General features: G+C 37.7%; 1 long non-coding RNA gene across 1 annotated transcript; it reads right to left on the reverse strand.

The window, feature by feature from the left end:
• Positions 1–264: 264 nt before the first annotated feature.
• On the reverse strand, positions 265–20,262 carry LOC146767829 (uncharacterized). The gene is made up of 2 exons (XR_014953640.1): positions 12,471–20,262; positions 265–11,155 (listed from the first exon to the last, which is right to left on the reverse strand). It is a non-coding gene; the product is annotated as an uncharacterized LOC146767829 (long non-coding RNA).
• Positions 20,263–21,233: the final 971 nt, after the last annotated feature.

A 21,233-nucleotide genomic window follows, 5' to 3' on the forward strand; every position in this document is an offset into this window, starting at 1 on the left:
AATATATGTAAAAGTATTATATTGCATTTATTTCTAAGAAAAGGACAGTTAATCAGAAAATTCTGTAGAACAGCTAGAGGAGTCTCTCCATCTCCCTTGCAGAAACTGTGTAGCTCTGCAGAAATAAATAAGAAGCAGAGGCACAAAGTGGAAATAGAGGAGTACTCAGTGATGAGAATACTCTCTAGGAATTCTTAAATTTTTATGGCATGATCTTTGCATTAAAGTAAATAAAAGTCAGTAAATAAAAAGACCAGCAGAGTAACACTTTGCAAAGTTTTACTGTATTTAAGGCACATGCTTAACTCTTATGCTTTAGTATACAGCAGAACAGAAGCATTAATTAACCAAATACTGGCACAGCTGCTTCTCTTTCTTATATCTTTGACTTGTCAACATCCAGAAAATTCAAAGGGAAACTCTAGGTTGTTTCTTGCAGATTTTTTGTGCTGGGATAAATTACATTTTGCTGCTAGCAGAAAATATCTGTGCCAAGTGGAACAGCGTTGTGAAATAGCAGGAAGTAAACAGAAAGACAATTAAGCTATTGTGATTGTATGGAAGTGTTCTATAAAATATGGCCTACTTATAGGCATTTTTTGCTTTTTGTTTACAGTACTATGACTTCAATTAATGTTGACAACATGAAGACAATTTATTCAGGTTTATATAGAGTTTTGTGCTGGCTGCCAACTTCTCTTCTTTTTTCTTCTTAAAAAAGAATTTATCTTGAAGTACACTCCCTCATACTTTCTTTTAGAGACCTACAAAAGCAAAAAGACATACTGAGTTTTTTTAAGATTATTGCAACAGATACCTTTAAACAAGGTATTTTTCTTAGTGAGTTCCTGCCATACTGGTGGTTTTTTGACTTTGGCTAGTATTTTTTCCAGGCTTAAATACACTTTGAGTAACTGCAGTAAGAGGTTGATAAGTAAAAAATTCAGCAGGGTTGACTTTGCATAGCTCACAGGTTGGATTTCCTATCAAAAAAAAATTGATCTATTCCAGGTCAAACACACCCCATAGGTCTTAGTTTAAATAGAAAAATCCAAAATCAGCAACAAAAGAAACTAATAAAAGACCAAAACAACAAAAAACACAAATCCAAATCAGGGAGTTTTATGTTATACTAGTGTATTTCCATCCCCTACTTTTACGTGAATTCAGGTTTACCCAGGTGCACTAAATTTCACTAACAAAGTTTGATTTTCTTCATATTGGTAATGATACCCAGAACATCATCACTAATGAGAATATCAGCAGAAATCAGTCCCTGATCTAACTGCTTAAGAACTCCACTGTGATTTCTACCCTGCCTAATTTTTCCCCAGACTACATAACTCCTTGAGGATTCTCCTGAAGACACTTCTTTTCAAACTCTGGCTCAGTGCCCATAATCATCTTTGTGGAACTGTATTATGTGTGCTAATGAAGTCCAGAGAGTTTATTTTAATAGCTAGAAGGGAGCACCTGCAATGTCTGTTATCATGTCAAAGACACCTTTTGATTAGTTCCACATAAATCTATGAGGCTTTAAAGTCCATTTCCCTGTGGCCTTCATCCTTCCTTTCAAAATATATTCTATTAGCCAAAATACAGTTTCTTCTTAAATATAGATATTTTAATTCATTTCTTTCCTAAACCATTTGATAAACTGTCCATTAAGCACAGATGCAGATATTTCTCATATTTGAAAATATCTTAAGAATCTGGTGATAGCATTAATATTTCTCATCAATAAATTCTTACTGTAAAGACAAAGATTGTAGGGAATTATTCTACCATAGCTAAAAGTGGTTTCATTTAAGTCCTGCAAAAAGTAAAGGAACCACGATAGTTGCAGAAGATTTCATTATGTTTGAAACAATATATTTGAGATCATGTGAGCTAAAGAAAAACTCTCAACAGAACTTCGAAAGACATGTAATAAAATCACAAGAGCTGTCAACAATTTTGTCTATCTCATAAACTCTAGGTAAATATGAACAGATGTCAATAGCATAATAAATTTTTGTAAGTTAATTTCTCAATGAATATTTTTGAGAATCAGAATCAGACACATGCTCCTTGAAATCTAATTGATTTTTGAAACAACTCAAAAATGCTTTAACAGGTTTTCCCCTCTGAGGTTTTTTCAATTATGCTTTCATGTTCAGTAATACTTTGGTTTTTTAATATAGTCAACCTATGACAATATGAAATATTCACTTAATCAATAATAAAGGACAACATCTCTTCTAAAGAGCAAACTGTCAAGTTGAGTGTAAACAGACTCTTATCTAATATACTGTGGAAAATTCCCTAAAAATTAGGGAAATTAAATTCTGCTTTAAACACAGCAACTTTAGATGTAACTCAGAGGTGTGGTTAAAAATACAGAATTTTTTAAGAAAGAGAAGCTAAAGATGTAATAAAGACTTAAAATAGAAGAGAATCAGAAGAAATCAGGAACACATTACAGAAGCCACTGGAGAAATTTCTGAAGCTTGTTGTGCTATTGAGGTTTTCTTCACTTAGATCTGGAGGACATTAATTTTTAGGAACAGACAGTAATCCAAAGACAAGCTATTGCAGCATTATGTAATGTCAAATGTTGGGAATATTCTTTGATTTAGCTGTCCTAGCAGTTCAATCATCTTAAGTAAATTGTTATAACATGAAAAAATGGTTTCACTATTTTCCATATGCTTAACTCTTTCACATGTTTTTAATGTTTTTTTTTCTATCATGACACTTCTACAAAAGCAAGGGCTACACAATAGCTCAATAGAAATAATCATAATTTCAAATTTCATGAAAATATGAATTAAAAATATGTAGCTGAATGTCAGCTTCTTATGGGGCTAAAAGGCTCATCTTGGGACAATAAAGAAAATCAAAAAGTGGAAAAGACAGTAAGATTTAATTTCCTCCAATATTTCTCTGATAGATCAGACCAACATGGGATTCGTCCTCAATTAGGCTGAATTTTATCAGACAAATTTCTAACAAATAAAAAAAAAAAGAGCATGCCCACCCATTTGGGCACCTCTGAAACCAAAAAGAATCATTCACAGCAACTACATAAAATAACTCTTAGCTGTCAAAATTTCAGTAAGCATTAAATGAACCTAGTGAAATTTAGGGAAGGCTGTCTATTCATTAGAGAACTTGCATACTTGAAGTAGCCTTAACACTTATAGTTTCTAGCCTTATCTAGTTAGCATTTATTATCACCTTTTGCAATGATTTAAACTCCCTATCCAACATGAATTTGCAGAACAGAAAATCATTAATGCAATTGTGTGTCCTGTGCTGTCCCATATGTGAGGTTGTGTTCACAGCACATTTCTCTCTGAGATCAGCTGAAAAACCCATGAAACATTTCCACCTTTCAAACATCATGGAGAGCTGATCTTCTTCCAAGACTTATATTTTGTATCTGTGATCTGTTTTGTCTGAACTACTGGAACACATTCACTTTCCATACCTCTTGTTGGTGCTGGAGCCATGGACAGTCAAAACCACAGTGACTTGACTTCATGTTGTAATGACTCAGGAGCTTTGCTGGAAGGGTGGAGAATTGCAGCTCCAGTCATTGTTCTCTTCAGTGCTTCTGGGTTTTATCCGGAGACGATCTGAAGCAAAATGCACAAACAGTTCTGGGCACGTGGCCCAGGAATCGAGCTTTTCCAAAAGCAGAATTCTCTAAGCTCTATGACACAGAGCCAGTCTCTTCTCAAGTACTCCTGTCTGTAGCATAGCCCAGAATCACCCAGAGTGAGGATAACTTGCTACACAAAATGTTGGATGATCAGCACATTTCCCAGCCTGGAAATTAGGTCTCCTCATTTTCTGGACTTTGTCAGACCAGTAACTAAAAATTCTGAATTAGATACTGCAATCTGATCACCTAAATTCTGTAATACTCTCACACTATGAAGTATTTGCTAGGTTGTCAAAGTTCATACAAAAGGTGAATTTTGGATACACCTATTTTGAGATTTGGGTGTGTTTCTGACATCATATATGAAAACACAAGAGGCTAATTTTGTCATGTGTAGGAATTATGCCCCTCATTCATAGCAGGCAGTAGAAGAAAAAAATACACCTACAAATACTACTTTTTACACAAATTTCTGCATATTCACTATAATGACCCAGTTATAAGTTTCATGCCATAACAATATCACCTTGCAAACCCATATGTTCCATTTTCACCAGCTTTCTACCAAAAAAAAAAAAATATTTGTTCAGAGATGTAGCAATAAAATCATACTCAAGAAAGCAGAATAACCACTGGAAAAAATGAAAATTAATGGTTTTTGGAATCAATGTCAGCTGTAGACAGTGTCATATACTGTCAGCTATAGACAGTGTCATACTTCAAACACAAATTAATGTGTCATGGTGAACAAAGTAACTGCACAGGTACATCTCTCCCATGAACTATGTCATCATTCATTATTGTACATCTTTCATGACAAAAAATGATTAAATAGTTATGTTACTTGATAATGTCAGCCAGACTTTTCCTTTTCAACCATCTCTCTCATACTCAATTTCCCACTTGCATACAGCAAGTCTCTGACCTTAGGGCAATTCTTTGTGTCTGTGGTTATGTGGATGCCACACCTAAGTGAAAGAAACATATCAAAAATTTCCTGGATCCATAACAATAATTCTCTTATGAGAATGCCTGGAAATGGTAATTAAGAATAAGCCAAAAAAGAATCTTTCATCGTAAAAAGTTTGAATTTCACTGTTTCAAATAAAAAAAGCCTGCTGGAGAATACAATCACATCTTTCCAGTAACACTAAAAGAAAGAACTATTAAATGCTCCTTGTTGAGAAAATAATTAAGGATACAATGAAAGCCATGGCCCAAACTAAACTGAAGGAAAACACAGGGTCCAGGAATTAATTAGTGAAACTATTTGTATTCATTTGTCAGAATGAGCTGACAAGCAGCCAGTGGACAAGAGGAAACTGAGGAGGCTTCAAAACCATAAGTGATTGTATGAACTTGAAAGAAAGTAAGACAGAAGAGGACAAAGAGTTTCCTTGGTAAAGTACTGGATAGAAAGTTAAGCTGAGAAAGCAAAATAAATTCTCCTAGGTGTCTTAGTATTACTGTGTTCTAGACAACAGAATTTTGTGTATGGATTTGGCAAGATATCAGATGAAAGAAACAAATAATTCTAATGTAAATTTATGCCATATATTGCCCAGTTCCTTGAGCCAAGTAAATGACATGGTAATATAGCTCTTCTGGGGATTTATATTGCACTCCCTCTCCTGATTCCTTACCCCAGTGTGATTGTCCAGTCTCAAGTAATTTTCTGACAAGAATGCAATTCATGCATGTGTCCTGTTGTTGTTCCATAGCTGAAGAAAAAAGTGGAGCCACAATACCCTTTTCACCTCCTCTGCTTTAAAGGTTGTTGTGTCTTTATTTTACCCAATTATATCTATAAAATAGCTTGTCCAAAATGCACATTGATGAAACAGAAACACTGCAAATTATATAGCAAATGTTACAGAGGAGGATTTGGAAGAGAGGATGAGGGACTGTGGCAAGAGTAGAACTCTCTGCATTCTAGTCATCACCACCATTAGCAGACTTATTACTTGACTCTGATACTGTACTTGTTTCCATACTTGATTGTATGATTCTTTCTATATTAAAACTAAAAAACAGATGCTGAAGAAGAACAAACCATTGCCCTTGCATATACTACTGTAAAAAACAGAATAAATTTTTTAAAATTTAAGTTAATTTCAGGAAAACTATAAGTTTTTTGTACAATTTGACTCCAGTGTTGGTTCTGCTGAGTTGTGCCTCATCATGCCATTTCTATTTATTAATATTACTGTCACAATTATTAAATTGAGGAATTGACTCTGTGGACTACTTACTACTATTCCTACTTACAAGTAGGAATATCATAGTGCACTACAGTGATAGAAGATGAGAAGGTCCGCGGAAGAAAATAAACATTTCAGCTGGTATTTTGGCTGGTAGTGATGTGCCCATGGTATGAGGATCACATTTAGTACTTCACTGGCAATTAGAAATTCCTGATCAAAGACAAGTCCACACCACAAAAAATGTGATGGTTTGCATCTCATCTGATATGATAGACAATTGATTTTATTAAGTTGCTTCTGCTTTTCACCTAACAATAAATTAAACAGAATTTGGTCTTAATAATTATAGGTTCCTGAAGATCACTCATCTTATTATGCTGCAAAACATATTCTTTACATTTTAGGTAATTAAGCAGTCAGGCAATATTTTCTTCCAACTTGTTCTTACTTGTGGTCAGGAGGAAACTCATCAAAATTAAATTTGAAGATTTATGTACTGATTACACTTTCAGCCAAAGTAGTGGATTTATGAATCCTCTTTCTCTGTACAAAAGGAACTTTTCTCCATTCAAACTAAAGTACTTGTGATCAAATCTCAATTGATACAAATTGTTTTTACCATTAACTTTTTACCATACCATGAATTTCCCCTAAGTTTTGGCCACAAGTAAGAGATTTTGTTGTTGAGCTGAATTTGATGTTGAAGTCAGTTTATTCCATTATTTAATTAGATACAGCCAAACAAATATTTTGTGGTAGTTTTTTGTTTGGTTGGTTGGTGGGTTTTTTAATCTCTGCCTATCTGATGAAATTCTTAATCATGGTATCAGCCAAAATTGAAAAACACCTTCCCTGGTGTATACCACTGCTTTTCTTCAGACACCCTTATATATAACTAAGTCATTACCTTTAAGACAAATATGATTAATCAGTCTCCATGTATTGAAAGAAAGAATGCAGTGAATTTGCTCTTTTCCTTATTGTCTATGGTTCAATTCCCCACGAGGCGAAGACATGTATGTCATTGAAAAATTGAGTATCCCTTGCTGGAACTTTCATCTTCAATGATGGACTATTCAAGCAGGATCCAACTGTGCCATATGAGCATTGAAGGCCATTTTAGACATCCAGAAGTGTCATATCTAGCAACCAGCTGCAGTGCAGACTGGCACAAGCCTCTCCTCTACCCCTCTGTTTTCAATTCCAGCTCCATCTCCCTTACTGCAGCATTGGTAGCAAGAAAGTTGGCTACAATATACAGGGCTATAAAAGGGCATCCAGTCTGCCTAACCTGAGAATCTGATTTATGTTTTAATCTAGACAGTAAATACCTATATTCCTGTTCAAGTAGTGGAGGTAGATAGATCTCTTGAGGGAGATGCTCATATATGATGCTGTATATCCCACCATAAGCACCTAAGGTACAGGAGCTGCACTCTAACCTGAGTTTATAAAATAAGACTATCGTTTCACTTCAGGAAACAGAAGCAGAGGGAGGCAGCAGTATGTTTTGGAAAAAAATGTCAGAAATTCAAAATATTTATATGAAAACCAGAAGTTGTTGGCTTTCTCTCACTTGGGGGAATATGTCTTCCAGTAGTGACCTCAGACTGTTAAAGATGTCATAAAGGATAGAATGTATCAAAGATGAGCTTCTGCTACAGGCATTTGAGGGATAACTTCTCCCCAAAAAATTAATAAAGTGTGAGAGAGAAAAGCATGTCCAATATTTATTTAATTTGCATTCTAGCCACATGAGTACCAAATGAAGTATTTAAACAACACAGATAAGTAAAATGTCTTTATGTGTATATATATAATACAGAATTTTACTTCAATATTATGGTTGCATCTGACCTTTAATTTTTTGCCATTTATTCAGCAATTCAACTATGGTACTGAGTGACATGAGAGCATATCACAAAATTCCTGCACCCTGATTTTATAATTCCATAGCAACACCTTTTAATCTGTTCTATTTCCACAAACTGAAAGAGTAAGTGCCAAAGACAAAATAGCCTCATCTTATTAAGGTGTACTATTTCCACTAGCAAGTACTCAAAAATCAGTCTTTAACTGAAATAACAGTCACAAAAAATTTTAAATAAGCTTCCAAAAAATCCATGCTGTGTGAAATTTGAATATACTAGAACCTAAATATATGGTTCTGAATCCAGACACCCAGATTTAGAAAAGTACTTGTTTCTCTTTTCTGGCCAAAACTCTAATGCCTCTGTAGTGCAAACAATTTTTAAAATGTATTCTACATTTTTAAGTGGAAAAGCATAATGCTTCTTCCCCCTGTTTCCAAGCTATCCCATATCCAATAAACAGTTCATTTTTTCTAAAAGATAGCTTAAAATTTAAAAAAGTACACATCCTAATTTTATAGTGAAAAAAATCCAAGCCTTATATGTCAAAATAGTCTTACTATTAGCAGCTCTAAGATCTTTGCTACTGACTAGATGGTCATGAATTTTTTTCAGTTTGATACATTTTCCTAGAAAAGATCAGTGATCAAAAAGTATTACATTGCCCCATACAGACTGAAATATTAACTCCTTGTCAGAAGCTTGGTATTTGTTTCAAGCTTATGATGCATAATTTAGAAAATATCTTAATTCAGGGATGCTGATGCATTTTACAGAGCCTATTTGGCATTATATCACACTGTGCCTCAGACTTTTATCTGATAAAACCCATAGGTGCCATCATTGTCATTTAAGCAGTGGGTAGCTGAGACAAACAAAATTTCAGTGTGGTTTACTCAGGGTGCCGTAAACAGCCCTTGGACACAGTACAGCTCTGAATTGTGCTCCAACAATGATATCTCAGGCACATTGCTGTTCTGTCCTCTGCCTGAACAAACGAAAATGATGTCATTTTCAACTGGTAGAAATTTACACCTACAGATATATTTTTGAACTTATTTTGTGAGGATGTGTTTCACTGCTTGGATTATTCCTCAGTGATCAGAGAGTCCCTTTACAGAGAGCAGATTCTGTATTTCACTTGCTGTTCCCAGCACTAGGTTTTGAAGAAGTTTACTGAATTCATGCATACTAATAAATTTTTAAATATAAAATATTACTATAAGAAACAAATAAGTCACAAAAAAGGACAGATAAAAAAAAATCCAGAAATGCTGAGCTTATGCAGAGCTGGGTTATATTCAAAAATCCACTGTTCCGAGGGGCTGAGATTTTGTTCCATAAATTATTCCAATTGCATCCTTGATTTCTTATATCCTTGAAAGCATAGTGGAAATAAAGCTATTAAATATAGTAGCTTTTCTGATAAAAAAATGTCTAAAAAGATGTAATAACTATAGAGCTGACAGAGAAAATATAGACAGTAGAACTGTTCTACTACTAGAACAGTAGACACAATCAGTTTTGTGGACTCAACCACAAATTAAGTCTAATGAATAGAAAGTTTTTTATAGCTTTTTATTGAAGATGTGTCAATTTCCTTCTTTTTTTTTTTTTCTTTTAATTACTGAATATAGGTTTCTTTTGCATTTGGAAAAATAGCTCATGTGTTCAAATTTACTTTTGACAAAATACTTTATGACAATCAGAAAAAATATGGTGCTATCTTGTTCTCTCCTCAAAAGATACTTCATCTTTGTGGTTGCAATTATTCTAGTCCTTGTTTAGCTTAGTTTCCAATTATGGACTCTTGGCAATGCTATTTTTCACTGTAGGACTCCAATTTTGTGGTGGCTGTAATTGGTACAGACTTCTGGTTGTCTTCTCAGATCAGTGGGGTTAGAAAAGCAGCCCTAAGAATGCTGTACTCATCCAGAAAAGTTAAAATGAGTTAATTAATTAACAATGTGGGAAAAGGGAGAAAAACCCAAAATCACCATGGCCAAGTTACAGAACAAACAGAAGTAGATGCCTTGTTCAATAAGTCCTCTTCACCTGCTGGACCCACAGAATTCTCAGTGACTGTATCAGACTGCTATGGGTGCTCCAAAACTGCAGTCATCATCTAATTAATACCATTTCCTTTGCTCCATCTGAGCTGCAGAGATCCCTCTGGGGCATGTAGGAACCTGCAAGCCCAGATGTGTGAAGCCAGGCAGGCTTTATGAGGTGTGCATTAGATACCTGCAAGGCAGCCATGAGTCAGAACACAGATTTATTGATATGAGAAATCTCAAGGTGCCTTACTCTGGCACAGATAATTCCAGAAGTTCAAAGAGCCCTTCCATATCTAAATTCTGTCTACACATTTACAGAGATTTTTAAATGCATTTTAGCATGACCCTCAATTGGCCAACTTTGAGTTCTTAAATTTGAAGACAGACCAGTGTAGAAAGCATCAAAAGAGTGAATTCTGTAAATTACTCCCTGCCCCATTCCCAGTGGAGTGTAAGAAATGAGAGCTGAAACGCAGTGTCGAGACAGGAAACTGTCAATCTAGGAAATTACCAAACTGGTAGCCCAAGAGAAAGATACAGGAAATTCCTAACAGTACAATAATTCATTCTTATTTTTAATATATGTGAGACTCTTCAAAAGTGAGATAACTACTGCTCTGATTAGACTGGCTTCTGCAGGGAACCAAAATACTCTAATTATTATAGTAAGAATGAAACCATGACATTTTTGATTTGCTGGTGGAAAGGCACAGATGGGTCAGTACTGATGTATTGATCTTGATATTTGAGTGCATATTTACTATTCTGTGCCAGAAAAATAAAATACCATTTATTCATAAATATCCCTGTACATTTTCAGTGCAAATGGTACAGGGCTTCCACCTTGGAGTCTCTTCAGCCACTTTTTGCACATCATGCCACCACCATTGAAAGGTAAGTCTGGGTCCTGGTTGGAAGTGGGATGGGTTGTGGGTCCCTTAGGTGCCCCAGCCTGGCAGATGTGGGAATTGAGTGTAGCTTCCCATGCCAGCAATCCTCATCTGTGGACAGACACAATCATGGATTTTAGGGTGCCAGCCCTTTCTAGAGCATATCAGTCACTCTGTTTCATTGACATTCCCTGTTAGGTTTGGCACTGCTCATCCACAGAAAATATGGGCAAAGGTTCTGGATGGCTCACTATGACCTGGTGCTGCCTATTCATAATCTTCTTACCTTCTAAATGCCTGTGCCCAGAAATAAAAACAATGATGACTACTATGAAGTTCTTTGGGTTTTTTTCCAGCATCTCCCTTCTTGAAGAAATGCATCACAAGATGTTTTCTGCAGTCTTGTGTAGCATCAGCTTCTTTTCATAATTTATCACAGAAAACATGGGTCTCACCAGGTGAAGGAATGCACATATGGAAACTCCTAAGGTGATAAGAAACATTCAGCATAGATTTATCATTAAAAAATGTCATTATAAATAATTCCCCGGAGTAAGTACACCATCTGCTTTTCTGTGCCCCGCCAACTTTCATAGCTCTGATGGGAGAGGCTGCCAAGACAAATCTTGGCAGGTCTCACTGATACCTGGTAGAGTGCTAGCCAACAGAGTTTGTCAGGTCAATCAAATTTCTTTCTTTGACAGCAAAAGTGGCTTATAGGCAAGATGTGGTACACATGATATGTGTGGCTTTAATAAGCTTGTGATAGTGCCTCACATGACAGCCTCATACACAAACAATGGAAACACAATCTGGAGTGTTCATGAGCAACACTTAGGGTCATGACTGTCACTAGACTACAAGCTCAGGCAAAAAATGCAGTTGTTTATGCAAGTATTTGGGTTGCACAAAATTATTGGTCTGTAATTAATCAGTATAGAATAAATAAATAAGTAATTGCAATCTACATTGAAAGACTAGTTACCAAGAGCAGACTATCAAACCAAAAACAAAAAGCAAGAGTGGTTCAAAACAGGTTTTACTTACCTAAGTAAAATCTTGCCATTATACAAAATATTATCATCTATTACATAAATAAAATTAAAATTTAATGTGTTATTACTCATTATATTGTGTGTCATATTGTGTAGTGCTATAAATAATATGCAGTATATACCTTAGTGACTTAGGATAATTCATTTATGAGCAATAGAGTTGCAAATTAAGCACATAAGGATCATTAACAAGTGCCATACATAAAACAGATGAGGTAATTATATATCTCCAGGCTTTGAATCTTTGTATTAAAAATTTTCATCCAATTACGTATTGCATGCATTGTAGTAATATTCCAAAAAGTGGCAAACACTACACTAGTTTGAATCAGCAGGCCCTTAGCCAAATTTATTTATACCTTAAAATCAAAATAAAGTTAAGATAAGGAAAGGCATTTCTTTTTAAAGGGAAAAAATAGAGGAGGGAGTGAATTGCCTTAACATTTTCTCTCATTGTTTTCTTTTGAGAAGAAGAAAATGGCATTTACAAACAGCCACTGTGTTGAATATCTCTAAATTGTAGTGTGTGTATTTATTCCTTATTCATATGTGTATTTCACTAAATGACCTTAATGCCTTTGACTTTCTTAATGTAGGAATTAAGTACTCAAGCAAGGAGACAGATGGAGATTAGCTTTAATTATTTAGAAAATCAGCTTTTTTTTCCTAGAGATTAACAGTCTTTTCCATGGAATTCATAACTCAACTAAGGCATTGTTCACCTGGCGGATGTTTGTTACTTACTCAGGTCTCTTATTCCAATAGTCTTTGGATATCTGCCACAAATGCTCTTTCATGGGAGAATGATCTGGCACTGCTTTCTCATCTTCATATCAATTCTCTTCAAGCAGAGGTGCTTACCCAAGTCCCATGAATGCCATCATTCCACCTGTGAGCCATGAGCAAATAATTAGGCAATTCAGAAAAAGAGCAGGATCTGGACACCTGACTGTGTTAAACATTTCCACTTACCTAGCAAGCAACTCACAACAATTCATTGTTGAACACACAGCTTGGGTTTCATTCAGTGATAAATGATGGCTACATTACTGATATTCTTGCATTTCTTATATCACTAGCATCATAAGATGAACAGGACACCAAAAAATGAACAAGACAGTGGCAGAAATTAGGCTCCAGTTTTGAGAGATCTGTAGAATAAATATTCCATTTTCCTAATCTGTGATGTCCTTTTAATTGTTCCAGAAAACTGTTTGCTCAAAAACATAGCTTTTCAGGAAAAGCTTACCAGGAAAGGATTGTGTTCATCCAATACCTACCAGAAATATCAATTAACTGGAAAAGATAAAAAAATAGATAATGTGCTGCATTGTACTTTCTGCTTTCAATCAGACATTTTTTCACTGTATTGTCTGACAGCCTGTTTGTATTACAAGACAAGGCCACAAATTATCCCAAATATCTCATAAAGACCTGTTATTTTCTTAAAATAAAACACCCTTCACCTATCAAATCCAATTAAAGTAAATTTGTTAATGATAAGGAATAAATATTAGTATGCCTTGTATGAGTGCAGGCATCCCTCTTTGAAAAATATATCCAGGAAAGTAAATTTTAAAGCTCCTCTATTTATGGATATAACTTTATAAACCATTGAAATGGTTGGCATGCCAGAAAAAGGTCAAAAGCTACATGGCTAAGCATAAAAACTAACAGAGCTACAGAGTTCATTAAAAGTCAATCCTGCCCTTGTACACGGGATCAGATATTTGCTTTCTTTTTCTTTTGTTGAATGAGAAAATGCATTTCATATAACCATAACAATTATTTTTAAGATGATTTAAAGTACCAAGCACTTCCACATATGAGTTGATGCTAAATAAAGATGAGGCACAAAATAAAGCTGTTTCTGTTTTTCCTTCATATGTTTCTTGTCTCCTCAGGCCTGTCCCTCCTGTTTTGGCAGTGCTGATGTTACCAGCCCCCAGGCAGAGGGAAGCAATCCTGGGCAAACAGTATCTAGATAAAATTCTTTCCTTGATTTCATATTCTGGGGCTGAATATGAAGAGTCTGGACTGGCTTCTTATAGGAAAACAACATCTCTCAGGACCCTCTTTAGCATATGTTCTAATGTCAAAGAGTTTACCATCTCTGTCAAGAAACAATGTAGTCAGGTCACAGCATTCATTCTGCCCTTATTTTTTTTTTTTTTTTTGGCTGTGGTACAAGTGAAAGGGCATGAAAAAGTCAATTTAAGCAAAACTGCTGATATACACTGAGTGTGAGCTCTGACAAATAATATAGACAACACATCATTAAAGAGAGCTTCTGGGGAAAGAAAAAAAAAAGGTAAAAAAATAACCAAAGTCAACAAATCTGAGTTCTGGAAATAGAGAGCATAAAGCAAACATATTTTAAAGGCTTAGCATGGTAAGAACAGCCCCTTGATGAAGAAAGGACCCAGATGCAGAAGATAAAAGAATAGGTAGAATATTTCTCTGATAAGTTTGTTGTTTCTTTCTTTATTCGCTTGTTTGTTTTTAGAGATAAATGATCTGGGACCTTATCTGTGGAATAGAACACATCTTTATTCTAAATATTTTCCCAGAAATATTTCCACCATTTGGACTGATGATCATTCAACACATGTACACAGATAACTTAGCATATACCATCAACATGCCTGGGAATTGATAGAATGCTGTCTGGTTTAGGGAGAACTACATGAGTTTGAATTGTCTGCACAGTAAGATTAAGGGTATGCAGTTATGCTTCTCCTGTTTCTTCTTGTCCATACAAAGCTTTAGACTGCTCTGAAAGCTCTGGAACAGCTCCTGTATGTTGCCCAACTCATCTGCTATTTACTGGATGATCTGCATCCAGACATGCTTTCTAAAAATCCCACAGCTAGTGACTGAAAGTGTCTCTACTAATTGTGGTCAGGTGGATGAGATGAATTTGACAGGTCCTTCCCATCCTAAACTATTCTATGATTCTATGTTTCTCCAAGTTTACATCCAAGGGAACCAGTATTTTTACAAGTAAGAGGAGATTACCAAAATGGAAAATTCCAGTCCAGAGAGTGACAGGTTCCAGAAACACAAAGCATGTTTTAAGACAAAACCATTTAGAACATTGATTATCTTGCTCTTCCTGCCTTCTCAACATATAAGTATCATTTGTGTGAATAAGAGAGAGAGGAGAGAGAGAGTGAGATCTTAAGTGTACTTTTTTGTATTTGTGGGCATGCACATACCTTTCCTTCTAGTGAGCAAATTCCTTGTACACTCTATATTCTGTAATCACAGAATGGGCTGGAAGAAACCTTAAAGATCATCAAGTTCCAACCTTCCAACCAGGAGCACCTTCCATTAAACCAGGTTGGTCAGGGCCCCATCCAACCTGGCCCTGAACACTTCCAGAATTGAGCCATACACAGGTTCCTAGGGAAACCTGTTCCAGTGCCTCACCATCTCACAATAAAGAACCTTTTCCTAACATCTGATCTGAGGCTGCTCTCTTTCATTTTGAAGCCATTCTCCCTTTGTCCCATAACTTTTTTTTTCTTCAGAACTAGGAGGCCACAATTAGGTTATCCTGAAGTGTTTTCTTTTCCAGGCTGAACAAATCTACTCCTCCCTGCCTTTCCTCATAGGAGGTGCTCTATCCCTCTAATCATCTTGGGGTCCTCCTCTAGACCTGCTCCAACAGGTCCTTCCTGTCCCGAGGACTTCAGAGCTGGATGCAGCAGAGCAGAGGAGAGGGGCAGGATCACCTCCCTGGCCCTGCTGCCCACGCTGTTTTGGATGCAGCCCAGGATACAATTGGCTTTCAGGACCCCACATTGCTGGGTCAGGTCCAGCTTCTCCAGCAGCACCCCCAAGTGCTTCTCAGCAGATCTGCCCTAGGTCTGTTCATCCCCCAGACTGGATTGGTACCAGGGATTGCTCTGACCCAGGTGCAGCACTTGCACTTGGTCTTGTTGAACCACATGAGATTCCCACAGGCCTAATTCTTGAGCTTGTCCAGGTCCCTCTGGATGCCATCCTGTCCTTCAGGTGTGTCAACCAGACCATTCATCTTGGTGTCATCTGCAAACGTGCTGAGGGTGCACTCGATCCCTTTGTTTCTGTCATTAATGAAGACAAGAAGTTACACTGGTCCCAGTACAGACACCTGATGGGCAGGACTCGTCACCGATGTCCATTGGGATTCAGAGCCATTGACCACAAGCCTCTGGATGTGACCATCCTACCAATTCCTCATCCACCTGACAGCCTACCCCACTGAATCCTTCTCTCTCCAATTTAGAGAGAAGCATGTGGTGGGGACCCACATCAAAGGCTTTACAGAAGTCCAAATAAATCACATCAGCCCTTCCCTTGTCCACCGATGCAGTCACTCCATCACAGAAGGCCACTGGGTTGGTCAGGCAGGACTTGTCCTTGGTGAAGCCGTGGTGGCTGTCCCAAATCCCCTCCCTGCCCTCCATGTGCCTGAGCACAGCTTCCAGGAGAATCTGTTCTGTGACCTTTCCAGGCACAGAGGGGAGGCTGATAGCTCAGTAGGTCAGGCTCTTTCTTTTTACTCTTTTTAAAAATGGGTAAAAAGATGGGTTTAAAGATGGGCACAGTGTTTCCTTTTCTCTGGTTGCCTGATTGCCATGACTTTTCAAATATCATAAATAGGAGTTTGGAAACTATATCAGACAATTCCATCGGGATCCTGGGATGCTTCTAATCAGGTCCTATAGACTTATGGACATTCAGCTTCCTCCGGTGGTCACAAACCTGGATTTTACTTACAGTGGGAGGAACTTCACTCTCCCAGTCCCCCTCCTGCTGCCCGTCCACTCTAGAGGTGTAAGGACAGAAATCAGTCATTAAATGGTCCTTGTTTGGTAGGGATTGCTTTACTGACAAGAAGGAAAAAGGAACTGGACACCTGTTTAAAAAAGAAATAAGCTCAGCATGTAGCATCGAGATCAGGGAACAGGAAAAAAATATAAATTATTCAAAGTAATTATTTGCTATTTGCTGCTAGTGATAAGATAAAATAATATCTTCAAAATACACTTCCAGAAAAGTAAGTATGAGTTGAACAGATGACTCATATACAAAGGAATTGGATACGATTTCCTGCTTTTTGGTCTAAAAGTATCCCCCTCCAAGTTTTCAAAAAGCAGTGTGAGGGATCCACAAATTCCGTGAGCTGGTGCTGCCAGTTCCAGCCTCTTTAGTGGCAATGCTCAGGAAACTAACCTGCTTAGAGACTGGGTACAAAATGTTCTTTCAGAAAAAGCTGTGCAAAGCCAAATGCAAAAAAAGAAAATTACATGGAAAAAAGTCAAATGAAAACAAGACATTAAATAAAGATATAAATATATAAATACAAGTATAGCTCTTAAGCAGAAGAGTGTGCTTGAAACTGAAAACAATGAAATACAGAAGGCCTGTGTTGTAGAAAATGGATTTGAAATTTTTCAGACATGTATATTCACCAAATATTTCCTGCACACAGTACAAATATTAACATTCTTTTCTTTTTCTTTTTTTTCTTTCTGGTGGGTATTTCACAGGTTTTTGAGCCATCAAGCTACAGAAGCAAAGATTGTGATAGACTCACACAAGAAATTTCTATCCTATTAGTCAGATATTTGTTACTGGAATAAGTATTGATTCTGTGCCTGCCTAAATGAAAGATGTGTCTGATGGCTCATGAGGAAGGCATGTGACATTCAGGGATCACGGTTCTCTCCAGTAAGTATACGGGTCTTTCCAGACAGTGGTTCCCAGACTTTGCTGTATGTATTTCTAATGGTGTTGGAATGGTTTCAGACCAGTCCTGCACATAATGATTGCCAAACCAATTAAAGGTAGGAATCCTGCTGTAGATGGAATCACTACAGTTTGCTGGTGGTAGCCAGGGGAGCAGGTCTACTTCTGTCTGTACTTAGCCTTTCTCCCTGTGGGAACAGGTTAACACAAGAATTTAACCACTAAATTTGTTGGGATTGCATGACCAAGCTTTGGTAGCAGGTGGCTACAGGGGTGGCTTCTGTGAGAAGCTGCTGGAAGCTTCCTGCATGTCCAGCAGAGCAAATTCCTGGCAGCTACAAAGTGGATGTGCCACTGGTCAAGGCTGGGTCAGTTAGAAATGGTGGTAAGGCCTCAGTGATAACAGATTTAAGAAGAAAGGAAAAAAATTATTGCACAGTTGTAATTGTGGCCAGAGAAGAGTGGGAACATGTGAGAGGAGCAACTCTGCAGACCCCAAGGTCAGTGGAGGATGGACAGGAGGTGCACCATGTGCCAAAGCTGGGATTCCCCTGCAGCCCGTGGTGCAGACCATGGTGAGGCAGAGGCAGCTGTGCCCCTGCAGCCTGTGGAGGACCTTGGGGATGCAGAGATCCACCCCAGCCCCTGGGGACACCCCACAATGGTGTATGTGGCTGCCTTGGAACAGGCTGTGACCCCATGGGAGGCCTGTGGAGAAGGGAGCATCTGCAGAAACAGCTTGTCCTTGAAGGACTGCAGCCTGTGGAAGAGTGACCCTCATTGCAGCAGTGTGGGGAGGACTGCTGCTCGTGAGATGGACTCACACTGGAGATATTCATGGAGGGGACCCCATGGTACAGGAGGGGAAAGACTTTCTCATTGTTCCCTGAACTGTGAGAGAAACAACCTGTGATGAACTGGCCATAACCTCTTTTCTTTGTCTCCCTGTATTGCTGGGGGAGGAAGTAGAGCTGGAAAGGAGGAAGAGGTGAGAGGAAGGTGTTTTTAAGGTCTTATTTTACTTCTCACATTGTGCTCCAATCTAACAAGATTAATCAAATAAATTTGATTGATATCTCTAAATTAGCCTGTTTTGCCCATTAAGATATTTGGTGAGTGATCTTTCCCAGTCCTTAACTCATGAACCTATTGTTCCTCTGTCCAGCTGTGGATGGGAGTGAGAGAGGGGCTTTGGCACCCAGCCAGCATAAACCTACTATAGGCTTTTTGGTGGAAATTTTTGAGGATTTTGAGATGAGAATAGTAATTGGGAGAGGTAATGGGCAAAAAAAGTACTAATCAATAACAGAGAGTAGAATGATTGTGGGAAACTTTTGTTGTAGATCTGTCAAAGGGGTGGATTTTGAATAAACTGTCCATTTCTGTGCTGTGTTGTGATAATATTATTTTGGTTTTCCTATGGGGAAATTTTGTTTTGTTTGGTTTGGCTGGTTTAGTTGTTCCAAGTGAAGATCATGTGATGAATGTGGATTTTAATGATAGTGATGATAACCATATGATTCACATAGGTGAGGGGTAGAAACTCCAGTGGGTTGGCCTTGGTTGGATGCCAGGCACCTGCCAAGCCACTCTATCGCTCCCCTTCCCAGCATGACAGAGGAGAGAAAAATAAGATGGGAAACAAACAGTAGGTGGAGATAAGGCAGTTTACTAAAGAAAAAAAAAAAAAATTAGCAAAAGTTTGAGCCCACATAAGCAAAGGGGGAAAAAAAATTAAACTCTACTTCCCATCAGTGAGCAATGTTCAGGCAAGAACTTCCCAGGAAGCAGGGCTTCAGCACACATAGAGGTTGCTCTGGAAGGCAAACACTGTAGCGTTTACATCTGAGTTGATGTCATATGGTATGGAATATCTCTTTTGTTAATTTGGGTCAACTGTCCTAGCTGTGTCTCCTCCCAGGATCTTGCTCAATCCCAGCCCCTTGGGAGGGGAGGAATGGTGGGGGAAGGAATGCTAGAGAGAAAGTGTTGATGCTGTGCCAAGCACTGCTCAGCAGTAGCCAAAACACTGGAGGGTTATCAACACCTTTCCAGCTGCCAGTGCACAGCACAGCACTTTGAGGGCTGCTGTGGGAAAATGGACTTCAACCAGATGCAACACACTGATCAACAGTAATTACCTGTGTGGAGACAGGTGTAAGGGTCACTGAGCAATTGCCTCTCCAGGCCACTGGTAGGTGGTATTTGCTTGTGCTCATATGATAATTCAGGGAAGAGGTAAGAGAAGATGAGGACAGTCCTGGTTTAGAAAAGGGAAGTGTGAGACAGAGCAGCAAAGACAGCATGCTAAGGGACAGGAGGGGAAGATCCCAAAAGAATGAAGGGGACTGAAATCGCCCCACTGATGAGTGCATATAATCTGGCAGAGAACCATGAGCTGTCTCTGTGTAGGAGGTAATGAAGTGACTAAATGGACAATCCCTATTTTGAGTCTCTGACCCCAATTAGCTTTTCCATTTGCTTCAAAGGGACCAGCCACATACTCAGAATTATGCTGAATTTCTTTCCTGCGTCAGAACACAAAGTGCTAATTTGTTAATTGGTGCTCATATTTTACCACAATGTGTTATTTAATTATTGGCTTACATGCTGTCTGAATTATGTATATTTAGTCCTATGTCCTATCAACCTCCCTTTGCGATTTGTTCTTTTCACAGCTGTCACTGAACTTCAGATTTTCTATAAGGTTGCAATGCTCCTTAACTATTTGCAATTGAAGATTTTACTGGAGTGATTTAGTCTTCTTTTAGAAGTTATAGGGTAAGTTCCCTACTGGTGTGTAGGGAACCTTATCATGGCAAAGGTTTCCTACGGGTATGTAGAGAACCTTTGCCATGAGAAGTGTTTGAGCTGTTATTCTTTTTCATTCTCCTGAATTTTTGTCCTTGTTTCAATATTCTTTATAAAATTAATTTAAATTAATTGCATTCACAATGTCACTTTAACAAAATTGGAATCTAAAACCAGAAGAATGGGAATCAAGTCACACTAGATACCCTGAGTTTGGAAAGTCTGTATTCTTTCTTTGGACAAAATAGGTTCCACTACTTGGAGCTATATGAAGAACAAAATCTATGCTTGTTAAGGAAGAAAATCAGCAGAAATATTTATGCACAAGTTTACACAATGGCCATCTGTGTCCTGTTCCTTTAAATACTTAAGAAAGAAATGACTGATGCAGGCAATAATACTGGAAAGGTAAAGCTGAGGCCACATTAAAGCTTAAAAAAAAGTATTTCCTTCACTAAGTTGAAGTTTTCACTTGTTTCTTTCACCATTTGTCTCCCTCAAGTACCTTTGATGTGCCACTGTTTCTTACTCCATCTGCTATAGGATCCTCTGCATGTATACTAAGAAAACTATGACCTGATGTGTCAGGCAACTTTTATTGCAGGGAACATGAACATTTGAATCCCACTAGTCTCAAGAGGCAGACCACTATTTAGCACAAACAAGACATTCATACAGTTTGAAAGCCATCTCTAAGCACATTCTGCACAGCAGACAAGACTGAGTTTTGCATCCCCCAATGAGTTCACATGCTTAAATTATCTCATGGACAGCAGTTATTCATGCTGCCAAACAAAGTGAGAAAGCAGTTTGCAGCTGACCCAGGGGATGAAATCTTGCACTCTTCTTTCCTTGGAAGAAAAAGAAGAACAGACACACTCCCAGGGAGGAAAAAAGGACTAGAAGACATTACATGAATCATCGAGTCAATTCCCTTTCCACAACCAGGTAACATAT

Source organism: Lonchura striata, chromosome 3, assembly GCF_050655825.1.
Source record: "Lonchura striata isolate lonStrDom1 chromosome 3, ASM5065582v1, whole genome shotgun sequence".
Lineage (NCBI taxonomy): Eukaryota > Metazoa > Chordata > Aves > Passeriformes > Estrildidae > Lonchura > Lonchura striata.